Source organism: Carcharhinus amblyrhynchos, unplaced genomic scaffold, assembly GCF_965287045.1.
Source record: "Carcharhinus amblyrhynchos unplaced genomic scaffold, sCarAmb.v2.hapA scaffold_683, whole genome shotgun sequence".
Classification (NCBI taxonomy): domain Eukaryota; kingdom Metazoa; phylum Chordata; class Chondrichthyes; order Carcharhiniformes; family Carcharhinidae; genus Carcharhinus; species Carcharhinus amblyrhynchos.
In genome coordinates, this window is record NW_027650423.1 from 32,038 (window position 1) to 56,371 (window position 24,334).

At 50.1% G+C, this 24,334-nt stretch overlaps 1 pseudogene across 1 annotated transcript in view; it reads left to right on the plus strand.

The window, feature by feature from the left end:
• The first annotated feature begins 18 nt into the window (after positions 1-18).
• The window catches only part of LOC145339807 (MAP/microtubule affinity-regulating kinase 4-like), a 54,168-nt pseudogene continuing 29,852 nt past the window's right edge, over positions 19-24,334 (plus strand). Inside the window, exon 1 of the transcript XR_013886073.1 lies at positions 19-456. The product of XR_013886073.1 is annotated as an MAP/microtubule affinity-regulating kinase 4-like (transcript). The remainder of the gene's footprint in view (positions 457-24,334) is intronic.

Below are 24,334 nucleotides of genomic sequence, written 5' to 3' on the forward strand. Positions count from 1 at the left end.
AAAATCCTCGATGGGATATTTTCTCCAGGAAGGGGAGAATGCCACTCCAGCCGGGCTGCTGTGATCTGGGGAACTGAAACTGCCTGTGTATTTCACCATCATGGCAAGGAGAAGTGCCTCATTGAAATGACTCCAGCCTCCCTGGCACTGGGTCTCCCCGTCTGAAAATGTCCAGAGAGTGGGGAGGGGTGGCGAAGAAATGAGGAACTGAAAAGAGAGAGGGGGAGCTTGGAGAAAAACAAAACACAGCAATCAACAACAACAAAAAAAAATAAGAATTGCACGTTGAAAGGGACAAGAGGATGTTCGTGTAGAGAGACAGAGACAGAGGGGAGCGAGCTGTTTAATAAACCCCACGTCCCTTTTGTGTTCTGGGCTTTAATTCTGGATTGAAACACCGAAAGGATGTCTTCCAGGCTAACCTTACCCTCTCCTACTGAACGCACTTTGGAACATGTAAGTAACAGGGGGGGGGGGGAGGGACGTGACTGTGTCTTCTGAAGATTAAAAAAAAACCTCCCTTATTTCTGCATTGGCGTGTAAAGAGAGAGAGAGACAGCTTCAGCCTGTGAAATCATTTTCACCAACCTGTGATCCATGCATGTTTTGTCGTTCCCCACCTATGTTCCGTTCACCCATTTGTCTAACTGAAATGTATTGCATCTTGGTGTGTGTGTGTATATATATATATATATGTGTGATGCCTTAATTGAAATGTAACCCATCTTAGGCCGTGTCTCCCATATTTTGCCTAGCTCTTTATATTAGTCACCTGTCTTTTTATTGTATCTTAATTATAGATCATTTTTATGACATAATTGTGTGTGGATAAAATAATAATGCCTATCTTGTAACTGTCTCAAATCTCTTGCCATCCATCCCTAGTAATTATATATTGTGTTTGTATTTTTGGGGGAGGGGGGAAGCTCGCAGGTATTTTGAGTATCATCTTATTGCTTCCTTTCCCCAGGGAGGGGATGATGATGAGGGGGGGGGAGCTTTTGATTGTTTTGTGGAGTGTGTCACTCAGGGCCTCAGAGAGGGGAGGGGGGGTGGGGGAGGAGGAGGAGGGAGAGGATCCTGCTACCCCCCCTCTCCCCCCGAATCCCCACGACCTGATGGCTAAGGGAGAGCTGGTGGGGAGAATTGCATTTGTGTAGCGCCTTTGGCCTCCTCAGGGTGCCACCCCCCCCTTTTCAAGTGCTTTTCAGCTCATGGCACGCTTCTGAAGTGCAGGGACTGTTGTTATGTAAGAGGTTGAGGGGTGGGGAGGAGTGGGAAAAGCAAGTTGAGTGAATGCCAGCATGATTGCCCCCTTTTCCACCCCCCTCACATTCCCCCCCCCTTTCCCCCCACCTTTCCCCCCCTCCGTGTGTTGCTTGGGATAGCGTCACAGTGTGTTTTGGTGGGTGGCACAGTGGTTAGCACTGCTGCCTCACAGTGCCCGGGATCCGGATTCGATTCCCGGCTTGGGTCGCTGTCTGTGTGGAGTTTGCACGTTCTCCCCGTGTCTGCGTGGGTTTCCTCTGGGTACTCCGGTTTCCTCCCATAGTCCAGAAGACATGCTGGTCGGGTGGATTGGCCGTGTTAACTTGCCCCTTAGTGTCCAAAGATGTGTGGGTTAGGTGGATTGGCCATGCTAAATTGTCCCTTAGTGTCCAAAGATGTGCAGGTTAGGTGGATTGGCCGTGTTAACTTGCCCCTTAGTGTCCAAAGATGTGCAGATTAGGTAGATTGGCCATGCTAAATTGTCCCTTAGTGTCCAAAGATGTGTAGGTTAGGTGGATTGGCCATGCTAAATTGCCCCTTAGTGTCCAAAGATGTGCAGATTAGGTGGATTGGCCGTGCTAAATTGTCCCTTAGTGTCCAAAGATGTGCAGGTTAGGTGGATTGGCCATGCTAAATTGTCCTGTAGTGTCCAAAGATGTGCTGGTTAGGGTGCATTGGCAGTGCTAAATTTTCTGTGTACCTGAACAGGCTCCGGAGTGTGGCAACTTGGGGATTTTCACAGTAGCTTCATTGCGGTGTTAATGTAAGCCTACTTGTGACACAAATAAGTAAAGCTAAAAGGGCCTCAGCTTAACATTGTCCTCCCAAAGACATCAACAGTGTAGCGCTCCCTCAGTACTTGAGCTGCGAGTACTTGGCCTAGATTATGTCCTCCAAGGCCAGAGGGGCCTAATCGCCCGGCAAGGAGCAAGTTAGCAACAGGCGGACACGCAGAGATTGACAATTCTATCCTGTTGAAACTGAGGACGTTACAATTCTTATCGGTCATTGGGTCAAGGTTTGGACCTGGGCGGCATGGTGGCACAGTGCTTAGCGCTGCTGCTGCCTCTCAGCACCATGGAGCCAGGTTCGATCCCCGGCTTGGATCACTGCAGAGACTGCACGTTCTCCCTGTGTCTGCGTGGGTTTCCTCCGGGTGCTCCGATTTCCTCCCATGCTCCAAGAATGAGAGTGGATTAGGTGGATTGGCCATGCTAAATTGTCCCTTAGTGTCCAAAGATGTGCAGGTTAGGTGGATTGGCCATGCTAAATTGTCCCTTAGTGTCCAAAGATGTGCAGGTTAGGTGGATTGGCCATGCTAAATTGTCCCTTAGTGTCTAAAGATGTGCAGGTTAGGTGGATTGGCCATTCTAAGTTGCCCCTTAGTGTCCAAAGATGTATAGATTAGGCGGATTGGCCTTGGGCCTCTTTTAAGGCCAAACCAAATAGACACATTCAAGTTAAGTCAGGACGCCCTATAAGGAGGGGGAACAGCCCGAACAAAATCCGAGTACAAAGGAAACTTAAAAACGTCAAGTTAAAATGTGACTATTGGGGTCGATAATGCTCCCCAAGGTGTCAACTGCACCCGTGGACACTGCATGCTCCCTCTCCAGGGTCGCCTGGCCATGAACGTAGCCACGATAGGCAGTCAGGGTGGATGCCCCCCTCGATCGCCCGCTGCCTGGAACTGTAAATGGCACCCTTAGCCAGGCCCGGGAGCAGGTTCACGAGGAGGTCGCCGTCCCAGCTCCAGGGACCCAGGTGCGATTCTGGTCTTGGGTCACTGTCTGCGCAGGGTCTGCACATTCTCCCCGTGTCTGCGCGGGTGTCCTCCAGGTGCTGTGGGTTCCTTCCCACACTCCAAAGATGTGCGGGTTAGATGGATTGGCCACAGTTGCTCCTTAGTGTCCAAAGATTGCCAGGTTGGGTGGATTGGCCCTGGTAAGTGTGTGGGGTGACGGGGATAGAGATATGTAGAATCATAGAATCCTACAGTGCAGAAGGAGGCCATTTGGCCCATTAAGTCTATACCGACCACAAAGCCACCCAAGCCCTATCCCCGTAACTCCATGCATTTACCCCAGCTAGTCCCCCCTGACACTAAGGGGCAATTTAGCATGGCCAATCCACCTAACCTGCACATCTTTGGACACTAAGGGGCAATTTAGCATGGCCAATCTCCCTAACTGGCACATCTTTGGATTGTGAGAAGAAACACATGCACCTGGAGGAAACCCATGCAGACATGGGGAGGACATGCAGACTCCACACAGACATTCCCAGGCTTGGGTCACTCAAACCCGGGTCCCTGGTGCTGTGAGACAGCAGTGCTAACCACTGTGCCACCATCCCGCTCCAGATGTGCAGATGAGATGGATTGGCCATGCTAAATTGCCCCTTAGTGTCCAAAGATGTGCAGGTTAGGTGGATTGGCCATGCTAAATTGCCCCTTAGTGCCCAAAGATGTGCAGGTTAGGGGGATTGGCCATGCTAAATTGCCCCTTAGCGTCCAAAGATGCGCAGGTTAGGGGGATTGGCCATGCTAAATTGCCCCTTAGTGTCCAAAGATGTGCAGGTTAGGTGGATTGGCCATGCTAAATTGCCCCTTAGTGTCCAAAGATGTGCAGGTTAGGTGGATTGGCCATGCTAAATTGCCCCTTAGTGTCCAAAGATGTGTAGGTTAGATGGATTGGCCATGCTAAATTGTCCCTTAGTGTCCAAAGATGTGCAGGTTAGGTGAAATGGCCATATTTACCCTGTTTACTGATATTTGATTTGATTTATTATTGTCGCGTGTATTAACATACAGTGAAAAGTATTGTTTCTTGCGCGCTATACAGACAAAGCATACCATTCATTGAGAAGGGAAGGAGAGAGTGCAGGGTGTAGTGTTACAGTCATAGCTAGGGTGTAGAGAAAGATGAGCTTAATATAAGGTAGGTACATTCAAAAGTCTGACAGCAGCAGGGAAGAAGCTTGAGTTCTTGAGTCGGTTGGTACGTGACCTCAGACTTTTGTATCGTTTCCCAATGGCAGAAAGTGGAAGAGAGAATGTCCGGGGTGTGTGGGGTCCTTGATTACGCTGGCTGCTTTCCCGAGGCAGTGGGAAGTGTAGACAGAGTCAATGGATGGGAGGCTGGTTTGCGTGATGGATTGGGCTATGTTCACAGCCATTTGTATTTTCTTGCGATCTTGGGCAGAGCAGGAGCCCAGACCAAGCTGTGATACAACCAGAAAGAATGCTTTCTATGGAGCATCTGTAAATATTGGTGAGAATCGTAGTGGACATGCCAAATTTCCTTAGTCTTCTGAGAAAGTAGAGGCGTTGGTGGGGCTTTCTTAACTCTAGTGTCGGCATGGGGGGGACCAGGGCAGGTTGTTGGTGATCTGGACACCTAGAAACGTGAAGCTCTCGACCATTTCCACTTCATCCCTATTGACGTAGTCAGGGGCATGTTCTCCTTTACACTTCCTGAAGATGATAATGATCTTTGTAACATTTTGTTGACATTGAGGGAGAGATTATTGTTGCCGCACCAGTTCAGCAGATTCTCTATCTCATTCCTGTACTCTGTCTCGTCGTTGTTTGAGATCCGACCCACTATGGTGGTGTCATCAGCAAACTTGAGAATCGAGTTGGAGGGGAATTTGGCCACACAGTCAGAGATGTTTAAGGAGTTATAGCAGGGGGCTGAGAACACAGCCTTGTGGGGCACCGGTGTTGAGGATGATTGTGGAGGAGGTGTTGTTGCCGATCCTTACAGACTGTGGTCTGTGAGTCAGGAAGTTCAGGCTCCAGTCGCAGAGGGAGGTGCTGAGGCCCAGGCCACTGAGTTTGGAGATGAGTTTCATAGAAAAAAATGAAGGCTGAGCTGTGGTTAATAAATAAGAGTCTGACAAAGGTGTCCTTGTTATCTCGGTGTTCCGGGGTTGAGTACAGGGCCAGGGAGCTGGCATCTGCTATGGACCTGTTGCAGCAATAGGCAAACTGTAATGGATCCAGGCAGTCCAGGAGGCTGGAATTGATTTGTGCCATGACGTACTTCATAATGATGCCTGTCAGAGCCACCGCACGATAGTCATTAAGGCACGCTGCTTGGTTTTTTTCTTGGTACTGGGATGATAGTTGTCTTCTTGAAGCAGATAGGGAACTCGGGTTGGTGTGATCCTCCTCACCCACACTTCTGGGACATTAAGGGGCAATTTAGCATGGCCAATCCACCTAACCTTCACATCTTTGGACATTAAGGGGCAATTTAGCATGGCCAATCCACCTAACCTTCACATCTTTGGACATTAAGGGGCAATTTAGCATGGCCAATCCACCTAACCTTCACATCTTTGGACATTAAGGGGCAATTTAGCATGGCCAATCCACCTAACCTTCACATCTTTGGACATTAAGGGGCAATTTAGCATGGCCAATCCACCTAACCTTCACATCTTTGGACATTAAGGGGCAATTTAGCATGGCCAATCCACCTAACCTTCACATCTTTGGACATTAAGGGACAATTTAGCATGGCCAATCCACCTAACCTATACATCTTTGGACATTAAGGGGCAATTTAGCATGGCCAATCCACCTAACCTATACATCTTTGGACATTAAGGGGCAATTTAGCATGACCAATCCACCTAACCTTCACATCTTTGGACATTAAGGGGCAATTTAGCATGGCCAATCCACCTAACCTATACATCTTTGGACATTAAGGGGCAATTTAGCATGGCCAATCCACCTAACCTATACATCTTTGGACACTAAGGGACAATTTGGCATAGCCAATCCACCTAACCTGCACATCTTTTGGACTGTGGGAGGAAACCAGCACAGACACAGGGATAACTTGCAGTCTCTACACAGTCACCCAAGGCCGGGATTGAACCTGGGCTCCTGGCGCTGTGAGGCACTGTGCCACCCATTACATGTGCTGGTCACTGATAAATCCTATCGAGGAACAGTCGGGACCACGTCTTCACTCAGAGATAAGGAGAACGTGAAACTGGCTCCCACGAGCTCTAATTGCTGAAGGTGCAAAGCTTGGGTGGGAAGGGAAGCTGTGAGGAGGACACACACACAGGGATTTTGGCAGGTTCGGCGTGTGGGTAAGATGATGGCAAATGGAGTACAAGGCGGGGGATGGGAGGTTATTTACTTTGGTAGAAAGAATAACAAAACTGAACACTTGATTAAGTGATGAGAAACTCCTAACCATTGATGCTGGGGAGTGTGTTAGTGTCCTTGGATACAGAGTACAGAAATTTACCATGAAGTTACAGCAAAGATTAAGATGGAACATTATCGTTTTTGAAAGGATTGGAACACTCAAAGCAAGGAATTCAATTTGATTTATTATGGTCATGTGTATTAACATACAGTGAAAAGCGTTGTTTCTTGCGCGCTATACAGACAAAGCATACCGTACATAGAGAAGGAAAGGAGAGGGTGCAGAATGTAGTGTTACAGTCATAGCTAGGATTTTGATTTGATTTGTTATGGTCACGTATTAACATATGGTGAAAAGTATTGTTTCTTGCGTGCTGTACAGACAAAGCATACTGTTCATAGAGAAGGAGAGAGTGAAGAATGTAGTGTTACTGTCACAGCTAGGGTGTAGAGAAAGATCAACTTAATGCGAGGTAGGTCCATTCAAAAGGCAGCAGGGATGAAGCTGTTCTTGAGTCGGTTGGGATGTGACCTCAGACTTTTGTATCTTTTTCCTGATGGAAGAGAGAATGTCCGGGGTGTTTGCGGGGTCCTTAATTATGTTGGCTGCTTTTCCAAGGCAGTGGGAAGTGTAGACAGAGTCAATGGATGGGAGGCTGGTTTGCGTGCTGGATTGGGCTACGTTCACGACCTTTTGTAGTTCCTTGCGGTCTTGGGCAGAGCAGGAGCCCATATACGCCCAGAAAGGATGCTTTCTAAAGTGCGTCAGGAAGATGCAGCATATTGTGGAAGGAAGCCTTATTATGTGCAGTTCTGGTCTCCCTACCTATGGATGGGGTTTACCTACAGATATTAATAGATTCCTCAGATGAGGGGGCAGTCCCGTGAGGAGAGATTGAGGATTTCAAGGTGATCTCAGTGAAACAGGTGAGATTGAGAGTGGGAGAGACAGGGTAAATTCTAAAGAACAGTTTCTACTTCTGCAGAAGAGAGAGGTTATTGTCTCAGATTTGACCTGAAGGTGAATCTCTAGGATATGTAATCAGTGTAGGACAAGGGAGACGGTGCCTGGTGTAGGACAAGGGAGACGGTGCCTGGTGTAGGACAAGGGAGACGGTGCCTGGTGTAGATCTGTTGTGGCAGTAAGCGGATGGTAGTGGATCCAGGTAGTCCGGAGGCTGGAACTGATTCGTGCCATAACTAACCTTTCGAAGCACTTCATAATGATGGATGTCAGAGCCACCGGCCGATAGTCATTAAGGCACGCTGCCTGGCTTTTCTTTGGTACCAGGATGATGGTCGTCGCCTTAAAGCAGACAGGGACCTCAGATTGGTGTAATCCCCCTCACCCATGCTCCTGGAACACAAATGGGCAATTTAGCATGGCCAATCCCCCTAACCTGCACATCTTTGGACACTAAGGGGCAATTTAGCATGGCCAATCCACCTAACCTGCACATCTTTGGACACTAAGGGGCAATTTAGCATGGCCAATGAGACTAACCTTTTTGCTTTCCCGTTGCTGTAGGAAGGCCTTACGTCACAAGGCTGGACGTGTTGGCCGAATGATGGCTGGGGGTGGGGGAGGAGGAGGAGGGGGCAAGTGCTTTTTTTTTAAACTGTTTCATGCAGGGTGGGTGTCGCTGTCTAGGCCAGGACTTGTTGTCCGTCCCTAATTGCCCCTTGAGAAGGTGAGTCACCTTCTTTGCAGTCCCTGTGGTGTAGGTACACCCACCGCGCAGTTGGGGAGGGAGTTCCACGATTTTGACCCAGCGATTGTGAAAGAACAGCCGATATATTTCCCAAGTCAGGATGGTGAGTGGCTCGGGAGGGGGAACTCGCAGGTGGTGGTGTTCCCCATGTGTCTGCTGCCTCTTGTCCTTCTGGATGGTCACAGATTTGGAAGGTGCTGCCTAAGGAGCCTTGGTGAGTCGCTGCAGTGCATCTTGTAGATGGTACACACGGCTGCTACTGAGCGTCAGTGGTGGAGGGAGTGTATGTTTGTGGACGGGGTGCCGATCAAGTGGGGCTGCTTTGTCCTGGATGTTTTCCGGTGTTGTTGGAGCTGCCCCATCCAGGCAAATGGGGATTTCACAGTGAACATAAGAAATGGGAGCAGGAGTCGGCCATCTAGCCCCTCGAGCCTGCCCCGCCATTCAATAAGATCACGGCTGATCTGAAGTGGATCAGTTCCACTTTCCCGCTTTCTCCCCTTAATTTCCCTGTCTATCAGAAACCTATCTACCCGTGACCTAAATATATTTAGCGAGGCAGCCTCCACCACTTCAACGGGCAGAGAATTCCAGAGATTCACCACCCTTTGAGTGAAGAAGTTCCTCCTCAACTCCGATCTAAACTGCCCCCCCCCTTATCTTGAGGCTGTGCCCTCTAGTCCTGCTATCCTTTCTAAGCGGGAAGAATCTCTCTACCTCTACCCTATCCATCCCCTTCATTATCTTATACGTCTCTATAGGATCCCCCCTCATCCTTCTAAACTCCAACGAGTACAGACCCAGTCTATTTAGTCTCTCTTCATAGGCTAAACCCCTCATCTCTGTTATCAGCCTAGTGAACCTCCTCTGCACTCCCTCCAAGGCCAAAATATCCTTGCGCAAGTGCGGCGACCAAAACTGCACACAGTACTCCAGCTGCGGCCTCACCAGTGCCCTGTACAGTTGCAGCAAGACCTCCCTGCTTTTATATTCTATCCCCCTCGCTATAAAGGCCACATTCCATTCGCCTTCTTGATCACTTCATTGCAGCGTTAATGAAAGCCTTGCTTGCGTCTGATCTGTAGTTTTACTTTAAGACTTGTATCTTGTAGATTTTAGACAGGCATTGGGGAGTCAGGAGGTGAGTTATCCTTTGCAGAAATCCCAGTCCTGTGGTGGCCACAGTATTTATACGGCTGGGTCCAGTTTAATTTCTGGTCAATCATGAGTATTGAGAATGGGCGTTCGGTGATGGCGATAGCATTGGTCGTCAAGGAGCGATGGTTAGATTCCCTCATTGGAGATGGTCATTGCCTGGCATTTGTGTTACTTACCAGTTGTCAACCTTTCCTACGATGAAGCCACGTATACATTTCTTCACGGTTAATTATTTAGGATTGAGGAAAGGTTGAGGGAGCTGGGGCTTTTCTCTTTAGAGCGGAGGAGGATGAGAGGCAACTTAATAGAGGTTTAGAAGATGATGAAGGGAATAGATAGAGTGGACGTGCAGAGACTATTTCCTGGGGTGGGTGTAGCTGTTACTAGGGGGCATAACTATAAGGTTCATGGTGAGATATAGGAGGGATGTCCGAGGTAGGTTCTTTACTCAGAGAGTGGTTGGGGTGTGGAATGCACTGCCTGCTGTGATAGTGGAGTCGGACACTTTAGGAACTTTCAAGCAGTTATTGGATAGGCACCTGGAGCACACCGGAATGATAGGGAGTGGGATAGCTTGATCTTGGGTTCGGACAAAGCTCAGCACAACATCGAGGGCCGAAGGGCCTGTACTGTGCTGTACCGTTCTATGTCCTATGAGATAAGGAAATATGTCTTCACTAGGAGGGATGTGAATCCCTGGAATGCTATTCTCCAGAGCGTTATCAACGTTTTGTCATTGAGTGTCAAGAGATGAAAGAAATGTCGGGTATTTGGCGAAATTAAGCAACGTGGGGTGAGGTGACAAAGTGACGTTGAGGTGGCGGATGAGCCCCGATCTTATTGAATGGTAGAACAGTCTCGATGGGCCGAATGGCCTACTGCTGCTCCAATTTAATATGTTGCTATATGTTGAATAATATTTTTGATTTGATTTATTATTGTCACATGTACTCGTACACAATGAGAAGTATTGTTTCTTGCGCGCTATACAAAGCATACCGTTCATAGGGAAGGAAAGGAGAGGGTGCAGAATGCGGTGTTACAGTCATAGCGAGGGTGCAGTGAAAGATCAACTTAATGCGAGGTAGGTCCATTCAAAAGTCTGATGGCAGCAGGGAAGAAGCTGTTCTTGAGTTGGCTGGTACGTGACCTCAGACTTTTGTATCTTTTTCCTGACGGAAGAAGGTGGAAGAGAGAATGTCCGGGGTGCGTGGAATCCTTGGTTATGCCGGCTGCTTTGCCGAGGTAGTGGGAAGTGTAGACAGAGTCAATGGATGGGACAGTAGATGTAAGAGGAAGTTGGATAAGCAGAGTGCACAGTGGTTAGCACTGCTGCCTCACAGTGCCAGGGAGCTGGGCTCGATTCTCGGGTCACTGCCTGTATGGAGTCTGCATGTTTTTCCCCGGTTTGCGTGGGTTTCCTCTGAGTGCTCCCGTCTCCTCCCACAGTCCAAAGATGTGTGGATTAGACGTGCTGAAAGGTCCCTTACTGTCCAAAGATGTGCAGGTTAGGTGGATTGGCCGTGCTAAATTGCCCCTTAGTGTCCAAAGATGTGCAGGTTAGGTGGATTGGCCATGCTAAATTGCCCCTTAGTGTCCAAAGATGTGCAGGTTAGGTAGATTGGCCATGCTAAATTGTCCCTTAGTGTCCAAAGATGTGCAGGTTAGGTGGATTGGCCATGCTAAATTGTCCCTTAGTGTCCAAAGATGTGCAGGTTAGGTGGATTGGCCATGCTAAATTGCCCCTTAGTGTCCAAAGATGTGCAGGTTAGGTGGATTGGCCATGCTAAATTGCCCCTTAGTGTCCAAAGATGTGCAGGTTAGGTGGATTGGCCATGCTAAATTGCCCCTTAGTGTCCAAAGATGTGCAGGTTAGGTGGATTGGCCATGCTAAATTGTCCCTTAGTGTCCCAGACTGTGTAGATTAGGGATTGGCCATGCTAAATTGCCCCTTGGTGTCCAAAGATGTGCAGGTTAGGGTGGATTGGCTATGCTAAATTGTCCTGTAGTGTCCAAAGATGTGCAGGTTAGGTAGATTGGCCATGCTAAATTGTCCCTTAGTGTCCCAGACTGTGTAGATTAGGGGATTGGCCATGCTAAATTGTCCCTTAGTGTCCAAAGATGTGCAGGTTAGATGGATTAGCTGTGTTATGTGGTTCCCTTTAATGTCCAAAGAAGGCTTGGTGGATTGGCCATGGCAAATTGCCCCTTAGTGTTGGGGGGCAGCAGGGTAAATTAGTAGTTTTATGGGGATAGGGCCTGGTTGGGATTGTGGTGGGTGCGGACTCGATGGGCTGAATGGCCTCCTCCTGCTCCGTAGGGATTCTCGGATTCTAAGCAATTGTGGGAGAAAGGGACAGAAGGATATGCTGGCGGGGAAAGGTGATCGAGGAGGCTGGCATGGACCAGGTGGGCTGAACGATCTGGTTTTGTGTTACCTGGCTGTAAGTTGGGAGAGGGGAGTGTGCAGAGGGACCTGGGTGCACCAGTCGTTGAAGGTAAGCGGGTGGTAAAGAAGGTAAATGGTATGTTGGTCTTCATTGCGAGAGGTTTGGAGTACAGGAGCAGGGATGTGTTGTTGCAGTTATACAGGGGCCTTGGTGAGGCCACACACAGAGTATTGTGAGCAATTTTGGTCTCCTTTTCTAAGGAAGGACGTTCTTGCTCTCGAGGGAGTGCAGCGGAGGTTTACCAGGCTGATTCTGGGAATGATGTATGAGGAGAGATTGACTAGGTTAGGATTGCTTTTGCTGGAGTTCAGATGAATGAGGGGGGGAATCTCATAAAGACTTATAAAATTCTAACAGGACTAGACAGGGAGGATATTCCCGATGGTGGGGGAAGTCCAGAACCAGGGGGTCACAGTCTGAGGATTCAGGGTAGACCATTTAGGACGGAGGTGAGGAGACATTTCTCCACCCGGTGAGTCTGTGGAACTCATTCCCACAGGAAGTAGTTGATGCCAAACCATTGAATGTATTCAAGAGGCGATTGGATGTAGCACTTTGGGGTCAAAGGTTATGGGGAGAAAGCAGGATTAGGCTATTGAGTTGGATGATCCGTCATGATCGTAAGGAATGGCAGAGCAGGCTCGAAGGGCCAAATGGCCTCCTCCTGCTCCTATCTTTCTCTGTTTCTATTTATGTTTGAGGGAAAGCGTGGGAATTTGCTAGAAAGGGTTTCTCAGAGTCTAGGTCTTCCTCGGGGATAGATGCGGTGTGTGAAAGTAAAAAAAAAACTGGGGCTTTTGTATTGGGCCGTGAGCGATTATTGAGTAAGCAGCAATCAGTAGCTGGGATCAGAGACTAGGCCGAAGCCTGACTGCAGCTACTTCCACACTCGGTGTGTGTGTGTGAGTGTTAGAGTGAGGCATTGTCAGGGCCAGTCCATGTGGCCGTTGCCTCAGTCCCGTGTGAGGAGCTGCCATACAAAAGCAGGAATGTTGCTGCCGAGGCTCGGGAATATTGTGAGCGTAGAATCCCTCCAGCGCAGAAGGAGGCCATTCAGCCCATCAAGTCTGCACTGACCACAATCCCAACCAGGCCCCATCCCCATAATGCCATGCATAACCCTTTAGCATGGCCAATCCACCTAACCTACACATCATTGGACACTAAGGGGCAATTTAGCATGGCCAATCCACCTAACCTGCACATCTATGGACACTAAGGGGTAATTTAGCATGGCCAATCCATCTAACCTACACATCATTGGACACTAAGGGGCAATTTAGCATGGCCAATCCACCTAACCTGCACATCTATGGACACTAAGGGGTAATTTAGCATGGCCAATCCATCTAACCTACACATCATTGGACACTAAGGGGCAATTTAGCATGGCCAATCCATCTAACCTACACATCATTGGACACTAAGGGGCAATTTAGCATGGCCAATCCACCTAACCTGCACATCTATGGACACTAAGGGGCAATTTAGCATGGCCAATCCATCTAACCTACACACCATTGGACACTAAGGGGCAATTTAGCATGGCCAATCCACCTAATCTGCACATCATTGGACACTAAGGGGCAATTTAGCATGGCCAATCCATCTAACCTACACATCATTGGACACTAAGGGGTAATTTAGCATGGCCAATCCATCTAACCTACACATCTATGGACACTAAGGGGCAATTTAGCATGGCCAATCCATCTAACCTGCACATCTTTGGACTGTGGGATGAAACCGGAGCACCCGGAGGAAACCCATGCAGACACAGGAAGCACCTACAGTGACCCAAGCAGGAATGGGAATCGGGTTCCTGGCACTGTGAGGCAGCAGTGGTCACCGCCGTGCCACCATGGGTTAACTTTGGGTCCTGTATCTCAGGAAGGATGTGGTGGCGGAAAAGGTGGGAGGATGGGGCTGAGAATGACTCAATGGGCCGAATGGCCTGACTGTGCTCCTACATCTTGTGGTCTTGTGCAAGAGTTTGTGTTTGTACGGTGACGCTCTCCATCTAAGGAAATTGCGTCAAACCGAGTGAGGTACTTTCAAACAATCGCCGTTGTAATTGGGCCGTTAACCTTCACACAGCACTCTCCCAACAGCGATGGTTAGCATGGACGAGATGGGCCGAAGGGTCTTTTCCCGTGCTCTGTGTATCTCTATGACTGTAATGTGAAGCGAACCGGATTGTGTGAGTGTTTTGATGATAGTGGAGATTAAATATGGGTTGGAAAAGGAGTTGTCTCCCCCATCAGTTCGTGCGTGGCCGTGGGGGGTGGGGTGCGCATGGCTGTGTCTGGGGGGGGGGGGGCACTTATGCCCATGCTTGCGTGTTGGGGGGGGCACGGATGCCCGTGTGTGTGTGGGGGGGCACGGATGCCCGTGTGTGTATGTGTGTGTGTGTGTGGTGGGGGCACGGATGCCCGTGTGTGTGTGTGGGGCACGGATGCCCGTGTGTGTGTGGGGGGGCACGGATGCCCGTGTGTGTGTGGGGGGCACGGATGCCCGTGTGTGTGTGGGGGGGCACGGATGCCCGTGTGTGTATGTGTGTGTGTGTGTGGGGGGGCACGGATGCCCGTGTTGTATGTGTGTGTGTGTGTGTGGGGCACGGATGCCCGTGTGTGTGTGTGTGTGGAGGGGGGCGGACGCACGTGTGTGTGGGTGTGTGTGTGTGGGTGTGTGGGGGGGGGGGGGTCACGTGCCCGCCAGCAGTTTGGTAGTGTTGTGGCTGGACACACGTTTGAATTCTCAGCGAGCAGGATCTTTCACTCCAATCTGTCCCAGCCGGTAACCCGAGTCCTGAAGTGTCAAAAACAAATTAAATGGATAAAAGCAAATTACTGGCGGGACGCTGGAATCTGAAACCAAAGAGAGAGAAAAGGCTGGAAAATCTCAGCAGGTCTGGCAGCATCTGCGAGGCTTTGGGAAAGGATCGTCTGGACTCGAAACGTCAGCTCTTTTCTCCGCTTACAGATGCTGCCAGACCCGCTGAGATTTTCCAGCCTTTCCTCTTTTGGTTTCTGTCGATAATAAATCCGGTGTGGCACTGGGTGAAGCCACCCCCAGTCACTGGGTTCTGCTGGTCCTCCTGTTTCCGAGGCAAGAGTGCCCTTCGCAACCTCGGGATGTCCCTCAGTGCCTTTGGACTGTAGCTGAGAGTCGCCGGGGGATGGAGCAACCGGCAGACAGTAAGCCACCGCGAGCAGCGATGCAACCCCGAGCAGGCTCGTCCGGGGGACGAATGTTGGCCGGGACACTGAGGTCGATTTTCCCCTCCTGGTCGAAAACTCGTGCGCCCTCTTGCGTCCCCCTTGACGGGGGCTGGTAACTGTCTCCTCGTGGGAGTCTTGCTGTGCCTTCTGTCACAGGTCATCCCGCAGTGCGTCCTCTGAGGAAGTGAAATTGGCCGCCGCAGGAACTGACAAACGTTGGCGGGTTCACCCACGGGGACCTGGTGAAATGCCGGGACCCAGGGCACACAGACTGGCATATAGCGTCTGAGCCCCTCACTCCAAACTCGAATGCGCCTCCCATCCCCTCTCTGGCAGTGGGATAGATCTGCGACTGAGACCCCCCCCACCCCAATCTCCGGGATTATTTTACACGTTCGTGGGACGTGGGCATCGCTGGCTGGGCCCAGTATTTATTACCCATCTCTAGTTGCCCTGGGAGGGGGCAGTTTGAGAGTCAACCCCATCGCTGTGGCTCTGGAGTAGTAGGCCAGACCGGGGTAAGGACGGCAGATTTCCTTCCCTAAAAGGAACATTGGTGACTCAGTTGGGTTTTTCCGACAATAGTTTCAAGGCCGTCAGCAGATTCAGTGTGGGAGGCGCAGTGGGTTGGCACTACTGCCTCACAGCACCAGGGACCCGGGTTCGATTCCCGGCTCGGGTCACCGTCTGTGTGGAGTCTGCACATTCTCCCCGTGTCTGCGTGGGTTTCCTCCCACAGTCCGAAAGACGTGCCGGTTAGGGTGCTAAATTCTCCCTCAGCGTACCCAAACAGGAGGTGTGGCCCTAGGGGATTTCACAGTAACTTCATTGCGGTGTTAATGTGACACCAATGAATAAACCTTTTATTTTTAAACCAGTATTTTTTTATTGAATTCAAATTCCACCATCTGCCGTGGTGGGATTCGAACCTGGGTCCCCCAGAGCATTAGTTGAGTTTCTGATTAATGGTCTAGTGATAATACCACGAGGCCATCGCCTCCCAGTCCCCCTGCAGAAGCCCCAACAGCCTTACACCCGGCATCTGTGCCCCTTGAGCTCAGAAGCTTAAAACTGGCATGTGGCCATTGGTATCAGGGTGAGGACTGGTTTACTGATGGCTGCCCTCTGCTTGGACCCACTATCCGCAGTGAAGTAACTGGCATTGGTGCCAAGAGTCAACGCCTTTGGGTTGAGAAGGAGGGAGAGTTCTTGGGGCCGGAGGTTTTGATTCGATTTATTATTGATGTGTGTTGGGATACAGTGAAAAGTATTGTTTCTTGCGCGCCTTACAGACAAAGCATACTGTTCATAGAGAAGGAAAGGAGAGAGTGCAGAATGTAGTGTTACAGTCACAGCGAGGGTGTAGAGAAAGGTCAAGTTAACGCGAGGTAGGTCCATTCAAAAGTCTGACAGCAGCAGGGAGAAGCTGTTCTTGAGTCGGTGGGTACGGGATCTCAGTATCTTTTTCCTGACGGAAGAGAGAAAGTCCGGGGTCCTTGATTATGCCGGCTGCTTTTCCCGAGGCAGCGGGAAGTGTAGACGGAGTCAGTGGATGGGGGGGCTGGTTTGCGTGACGGACTGGGCTACGCTCGTGACCCTTAGCTATGAGGAGAGATTGGGTAAACTGGGGGTTGATCTCCCTGGAAAGACAGGAGAATGAGGGAGAGAGGTGTACAAAATTCCCAAGGGTCTAGATAGGGTCAACAGCGGGAAGCTTTCTCCCGGGCCGGAGGTGCCGATCTCTCGCAGGTGAGAGGGGGCGAGGTATAACTCCAATATCAGAGGCGACGTTTTTTTTACGCGGAGGGTGGTGGGGGCCTGGATCGCGCTGCCAAGTAGGGTGGTGGAGGCGGACACGCTGGGAATGTTTAAGACTTACCTGGGTAGACATAAGAACATAAGAACATAAGAAATAGGAGCAGGAGTAGGCCATCTAGCCCTTCGAGCCTGCCCCGCCATTCAATAAGATCATGGCTGATCTGTTGTGGCTCAGTTCCACATTCCCGCCCTCTCCCCATAACCCTTAATCCCCTCGCTTATCAAAAACCCATCAACCCGCTTCTTAAAAATATTTAGCGAGGCAGCCTCCACCACTTCAACGGGCAAGAATTCCAGAGATTCACCACCCTTTGAGTGAAGAAGTTCCTCCTCAACTCCGTTCTAAACCACCTCCCTTTATCTTGAGGCTGTGCCCCCTAGTCCTACTGTCTTTTTTGAGCGGGAAGAGTCTCTCCACCTCTATCCTATCCATCCATTCATCATCTTATACGTCTCAATGAGATCTCCCCTCATTCTTCTAAACTCTAACGAGTACAAGCCCAGTTTATTCAGCCTCTCCTCATAGCTCAACCCCCTCAACTCCGGTATCAGCCACGTGAGCAGTCTGGGAATGGAGGGGTACAAACGGACGGTCTCGTTGGACCAGTGGGCGGCACAGTCTTGGAGGGTCGAAGGGCCTGTTTCCTGTGCTGTCCTGTTATTTGTAGTTTTTTTTTTTTGTGCGGTCTTGGGCAGAGCAGGAGCCCAGACCAAGCTGTGATACAACCAGAAAGATGCTTTCTGTAAAAATTGGCGAGAGTCAGTTCTGACGCAAGGTCGCCAACCCGAACCGTTAGCCCGACTTCCCTCCCGCTGACTGACCATTTCCAGCGATCTCTGCCAGTTTTGCCGACGTCCAGAACCTTCGGTGTTGGACGGGCACAGACCTGCCAGGGCGGGCTCCGCCAGTCCTTTAGTGTGAGCTCTGAGTGGGCACTTGATGCAATACCAAAAGTCGGTGGGTAACGTTTCGCAATGACAGGGGCCCAGCAGGCGCTGGCCTAGTGGTACGATCGCTGGATTATTAATCCAGAGACTCAGCTAACGTTCTGGGGGGACCCGGGTTCGAATCCCACCCACGGCAGATGGTGGAATTCGAATTCAATTAAAAAAAAATCTGGGATTGAGAATCTACTGATGACCCGTTGTCGGAAAATCCCATCTGGTTGGGGGGAGACGGTGGGGCAACGGTATTTTCTACTGGACTAGTATTCCCAGATTTTGGGGACCCAGGTTCGAATCCCAAAGTATATACGGTTACGAGGGGCGTGGACAGAGTGGGTAAGGAGCTTTAGGTTCCCCTTAGTTGGAGTCACGAGTCGGAGGGGGGGAGCACATGTTCAAGGTGAGGGGCCGGAGGTTTTTGTTTTGGGGGGGAGTGGAGTGGAGGGAAACCTTCTTACCCAGAGGGTTGGTGAGGGGTCTGGAATGCGCTGCCTGGGAGGGTGGTGGAGATGGGGATGCCCCACATCCTTTTACAAAGTACCCTTGGATGAGCGCTTGGCACGTCATTAACATTCGGGGCTCCGGGCCTGGCGCTGGCAAGTGGGGTTAGGTGGGAGTTCGGGTGTTTTGTGCGTGTGTCGGTGCGGACTCGATGGGCCGAATGGCCTCCGCTGCACTGTGAGATTGTATGACTTTACTCATTGTGTTGCAAATACAGGCCCGTCAGAAATATCTTCCCAGGAACCAAATGTATGGGTGTATTCCTGAGTGTTGTTGGAGCTGTCCCCATCCAGGCAAGTGTGGATTATTCCATCACACTCCTGAATAGTGTATCTACGCCACGCACCTCATTCCTTCATGACAATAGGATTCCAGGACAGGAACAAGGATGTCTTGTTGCACTTAACAGGGTGTTGGTGAGGCCACGCCTGGAGTATTGGGTGCAGTTTGGTGTCCTTATCTGAGGAAGGATGTCTCACTATAGAGGGAGCACAGAGAAGGTTTACCAGGCTGATTCCTGGGGACGGCAGGACAGTCATATGAGGAGAGATTAAGTCGGTTAGGATTATATTCACTGGAGTTTAGACGAGCGAGAGGGGATCTCTTAGAGACTTATCAAATTCTAACAGGATTAGACAGGGTAGATTCGGAAAGAATGCTCCCGTTGGTGGGGGAGGGAGTCTGGAACGAGGCGTTTTAGTTTGAGGGTAAGGGGTAAACCTTTTAGAACTGAGGTGAGGAGAAATTTTTTCACCCAGAGAGTGGGGAATGTGTGGAATTCACTCCCACAGAAAGTAGTTGAGGCCAAAATGTTTTGTGATTTTTAAAAATAGATTAGATTGGGGCTAAAGGGATCAAGAGATATGGGGGGGGGGGGGGATCAGGATATTGGATTTGATTGTTGAATTTGCTACCTTAGAAAATAGTTGGGGATAAAACATTCAATGTGTTCAGGGAACGGTTAGATACAGCACTTGAGGAGAAGGGGGCTGAAGGGGAGAGAGGCAGGATCAGGTTGTTGAGTTGGATGATGGGTCACCATCATGTTGATTGGCATAGCAGGCTCGAATGGACCCCCCCCTCCCCCCCTTCCTATTTTCTGTGTTTCCTAATCTCTCCCCATGGGAGTGAGTTCCACATTCTCCCCACTCTCTGGGCGCAGAGGTTCCTCCCGAATTCCCCATTTGGGTTTTTTCTCGGGGACTTTCTCATATCGACTGCCTCGAGTTTACGCTCTTCTCTGTGAGCCGACGCCTCTACTTCCTCAAGAGGCTGAGAAAACTCGGCGTGTTAGCTACCGCTCTCTCCAACTTTTACAGACGCCCTGTAGCAAGCGTCCTTTCTGGTTGTACCACAGCTCGGTCTGGGCTCCTGCTCTGCCCAAGACCGCAAGGAACTACAAAAGGCCATGAATGTAGCCCAATCCATCACACAAACTAGCCTCCCATCCATTGACTCTGTCTACACTTCCCACTGCCTCGGGAAAAGTAGCCGGCACAGTCAAGGACCCCACGCATTCCGGACATTCTCTCTTCCACCAACAAAAGTCCGAGGTCACGTACCAACTGACTCAAGAACAGCTTCTTCCCTGTTGCTATCAGACAGACCCACTTTATATTAAGTTGATCTTTCTCTGCACCGTAGCTATGAGTGTAACACTACATTCTGCGCTTTCTCTATGAACAGTATGCTTTGTCTGTATGGTGCGCAAGAAACAATACTTTGCGCTGTATCCCAATACATAGAGCATAGAAACAGGCCCATTGAGTCTGCACCGACCACAATCCCGCCCAGGCCCGATCCCCCATGTATTTACCCGCTAATCCCGCTAACCTAAACATCCCAAGACACTAAGGGGCGATTTTTAGCATGGCCAATCAGCCTAACCGGGGCTAAGGAGTGACTTAATGGAGGTCTTTTAAAAGAATAAAAGTTTTTGACAGAGTCGATACAGAGAGAATATGGCAGTAATAAATCCAATCAAATGAAGAGCATTCTCTCTCTGTATCCACTCTGTCCAAAACCTTTCAGAAGTTTGGAGGCCCACAGTTAGGTCACCCCACCCCCCCCACCCTCACTTCTGTGCCTTCTCGTACCCAGAGGCGAGAGAGCCAGCCTTCCCTGATAGATGTATCAGGGCGGCACTGCTGCTTCACAGCTCCAGGGTCCTGGGTTCGATTCCCGGCTCGGGGTCACTGTCTGTGTGGAGTTTGCACATTCTCCTCGTGTCTGCGTGGGTTTCCTCCCACAGTCCAAAGATGTGCGGGTTAGGTTGATTGGCCGTGCTAAGAAATTGCCCCCTTAGTGTCCAGGGATGCGTGGGTTAGAGGGATTAGTGGGTATGATATGGGGGGTAGGGCCTGGGTGGGATTGTGTTTGGTGCAGGCTTGATGGGCTGAATGGCCTTTTTCTGCGCCGTAGGGATTCTCTGATTCTATATACCCCGCACATTCTTGGTGTTATCCTCGTAAGTCGATCTCCACAGCCACCCTAGTGCTGCTGTAGCCTTTTTTTTCAAAAATATAATCTGGTGACCACAGCTGTACGCAGGACTCTTTAAGAGTGGCCCAACCCACAGTCCGAGACAGGCACGCTTTTATTAACGTCAGACCCAGCTGTTTGCTGGCCGACTTCCGTGGCCGGCGAAAAGAGCCTTTCCGCTCTTGCCGTTCCGTCCCCAGAGCGTTCAGTGGATCCGGAATGGGATAAATGACAAAACTCCTGACTAGGCCGATCGTCGCGAGAGAGGGGGTGGGGAGAGGCGAGAGAGAGAGAGAGGAAGTATTGACCCATCTATTTCCTGGAATAGCTCCCCCGACCTGTAAATAATTCCCCTGAGAAACCGTTTTGCTCTGTGTGTGTGTGTGTGTGTGTGTGTGTGTGTGTGTGTGTGTGTGTGTGTTTTTTTAAACAAACCATGCCGCATTAGCATCAAGCAATTCGCAAATGGCCCGTTTCTTCCACACCAATATCGTCAGTCGTGCTCCTTTTGTTTTATTTAAACCCTTCTTGATATCCCCACCGTCAAAACACTGTGGCACACTGGTTAGCACTGCTGCCTCACAGCGTCAGGGGCCCGGGTCCAGTTCCAGCCTGGGGTCATTGTGGAATGTGGAGTCTGCACATTCTCCCTGGGTCCGCACAGGTTTCTTCCCACACTCCCAAAGATGTGTAGGTTAAGTGGATTGGCCATGCTAAACTGCCCCTTAGTATCCAAAGATGTGTAGGTTAGGTGGATTGGCCATGCTAAACTGCCCCTTAATGTCCAAAGATGTGCAGGTTAGGTGGATTGGCCATGCTAAATTGCCCCTTAGTGTCCAAAGATGTGTAGGTTAGGTGGATTGGCCATGGTAAATTGCCCCTTAGTATCCAAAGATGTGTAGGTTAGGTGGATTGGCCATGCTAAATTGTCCCTTAGTGTCCAAAGATGTGAGGGTTAGGTGGATTGGCCATGGTAAATTGCCCCTTAGTGTCCAAAGATGTGTAGGTTAGGTGGATTGGCCATGCTAAATTGCCCCTTAGTGTCCAAAGATGTGTAGGTTAGGTGGATTGGCCATGCTAAATTGCCCCTTAGTGTCCAAAGATGTGTAGGTTAGGTGGATTGGCCATGCTAAATTGCCCCTTAGTGTCCAAAGATGTGTAGGTTAGGTGGATTGGCCATGCTAAATTGCCCCTTAGTGTCCAAAGATGTGCAGGTTAGATGGATTGGCCATGCTAAATTGTCCCCTAGTGTCAGGCGGAGTAGCTAGGGAGGGTAAATACGTACAATTACAGGGAAAAGACTTGGGTGGAGTAGTTGCTGGTACAGCTTCGATGGGCTGAATGGCCTCTTTCTGCGCTGTTGAGATTCTATGAAAAGTGCCCGTCGTCATCCTTGTAGTTAGCAAGATGTGCATTTATATGGCGCCTTTTAGCTCCTCGGGGCATTCCCGCACCTCCCACCCCCCCACCACCAGCAAAGTACCTCTCAGCCAATGAAATGCTTGTTTGTTTTCTGAAGTGTTGTCGGAAATGGGGCAGCCGAGGCGTGCACAGCAAGATCCCACAAACAGTGACGTGATCATGACGCGTAGGTCATCTGTGTTGTAGGGGCATTGCCTGAGGGGAAAATGTTGGCGAGGGCAGAGGGGGGGGAGCTCCCCACGTCATTCCTCAGGTAGTATCTGTGGGACATTTTACACCTCCTTGGGAGTCTTGTCTGAAGTTTGGAACCTCTGGCATTGGGAAGTGTCGGCCCACGTTACCCGCTTAAGGCCTCCGGAGTGGGGTTGGAGGCCTCGCAGTCCGGAGCCTGGTGTGGCAGCCACTGAATCGGGCTGATGATGTACTCCCGTGGCTTACACTGCAAACCAGCCCCACAACCCTCCCAGATAGAACACTACAGCACAAACAGGCCCTTCGGCCCACAAGTTGCGCCGATCACATCCATACCTACCAGGCCATAGGACTATCTGTAACTCCCAATCCCGTTAAATCCCATGTACTCATCCAGAAGTCTCTTAAAAGACCCCAGCGAGTTCGCCTCTGTCAGCACCGCCGATTCCACTCACTCACCACCCTCTGAGTGAAAAACTTACCCCTGACATCTCCCCTGTACCTGCTCCCCAGCACCTTAAACCTGCCATTCTCTTCTCAACCCTTCCCACCATTTTTAATCGCTCCACCATTTACAGTCATGTTGCCTGGTTCGGGGGGGCAGGGTATTAGGGAACGCCAAACTCTGCCATCCCCTCCCTACACCTCTTTTTGTAATCGAGGTTTACTGTTTGTAATATATGTAAATGACTCGGAGGGAAATGTAACTGATTAGTAAGTTTGCGGACGACGCAAAAGTTGGTGGATTTGCGGATAGCGATGAGGAGGATACAGTAGGATAGAGATCGGTTAGAGACCTGGGCAGAGAGGTGGCAAATGGAGTTTAATTCGGGCAAATGTGAGGTAATGCATTTTGGAAGGTTTATACAGATGGGAAAAATGCAGTAAATGGCAGAACCCTTAGGAGTATTGATAGGCAGAGGGATCTGGGTGTACACAGGGCACTGAAAGTGGCAACGCAGGTGGAGAAGGTAGTCAGGAAGGCATACGGCATGCTTGCCTTCATTGGCCGGGGCATTGAGTTCAAACATTGGCAAGTCACGTTGCAGCTTTATAGAACCTTAGTTAGGCCGCACTTGGAATATAGTGTTCAATTCTGGTCACTACACTACCAGAAGGATGAGGAGGCTTTGGAGAGGGTACAGAAAGGATTTACCAGGATGTTGCCCTGGTATGGAGGGCATTAGCTATGAGGAGAGGTTGGAGAAACTTGGTTTGTTCTCATTGGGACGATGGAGGTTGAGGGGAGACCTGACAGAAGTCTACAAGATTATGAGAGGCAGAGTGGATAGTTAGAAGCTTTTTCCCCAGAGTGGACGAGTCCGTTACTGGGGGGGGCACAGGTTTAAGGTGCGAGGGGCAAGGTTTAAAGGAGATGTACGAGGCAGATTTTGGGTGTCTGGTGGGGGAGAACCAGGGATATAGGATCCCAAGGCAGGCATCAAGCCTGGACTGTGTATGAGTCGCTAAGGACTTCTTCCACCTACCCCACCAGGCAGACTGCTGCTTCTCTCTCTGGAGACGGCAGCTCACCACCACCTTCTCAAGGGCAACTAGGGAATGCATTCTGGCCCAGCCAGCGACACCCATGTCCTACAAGTGAATAAAAGAAAAAGTTAGATGCGTTGGATTGGACAGGCAGTTGGGAATCGGAGACTCTTTGATTAGATTATTTATTGTCACATATGAGTATACAGTGAAAAGTATTGTTTCTAGCACACTATTTGGACAAAGCATACCATTCATAGAGTACATAGTTAAGAAGTTGCACAACACGGAGTTAAAATCCAACAGGTTTATTTGGAATCACTTAGCTTTTGGAGCGTTACTCCTTCATCTCACTCACCTGATCAAGGAGCAGCGCTCCGAAAGCTAGTGATTCCAAATAAACCTGTTGGATTTTAACCCGGTGTTATAACACTTCTTACTGTGCCCACCTCAGTCCAACGCTGGTATCTCCACACCATAGAGTCCACAGAGGAGAAGGGAAGG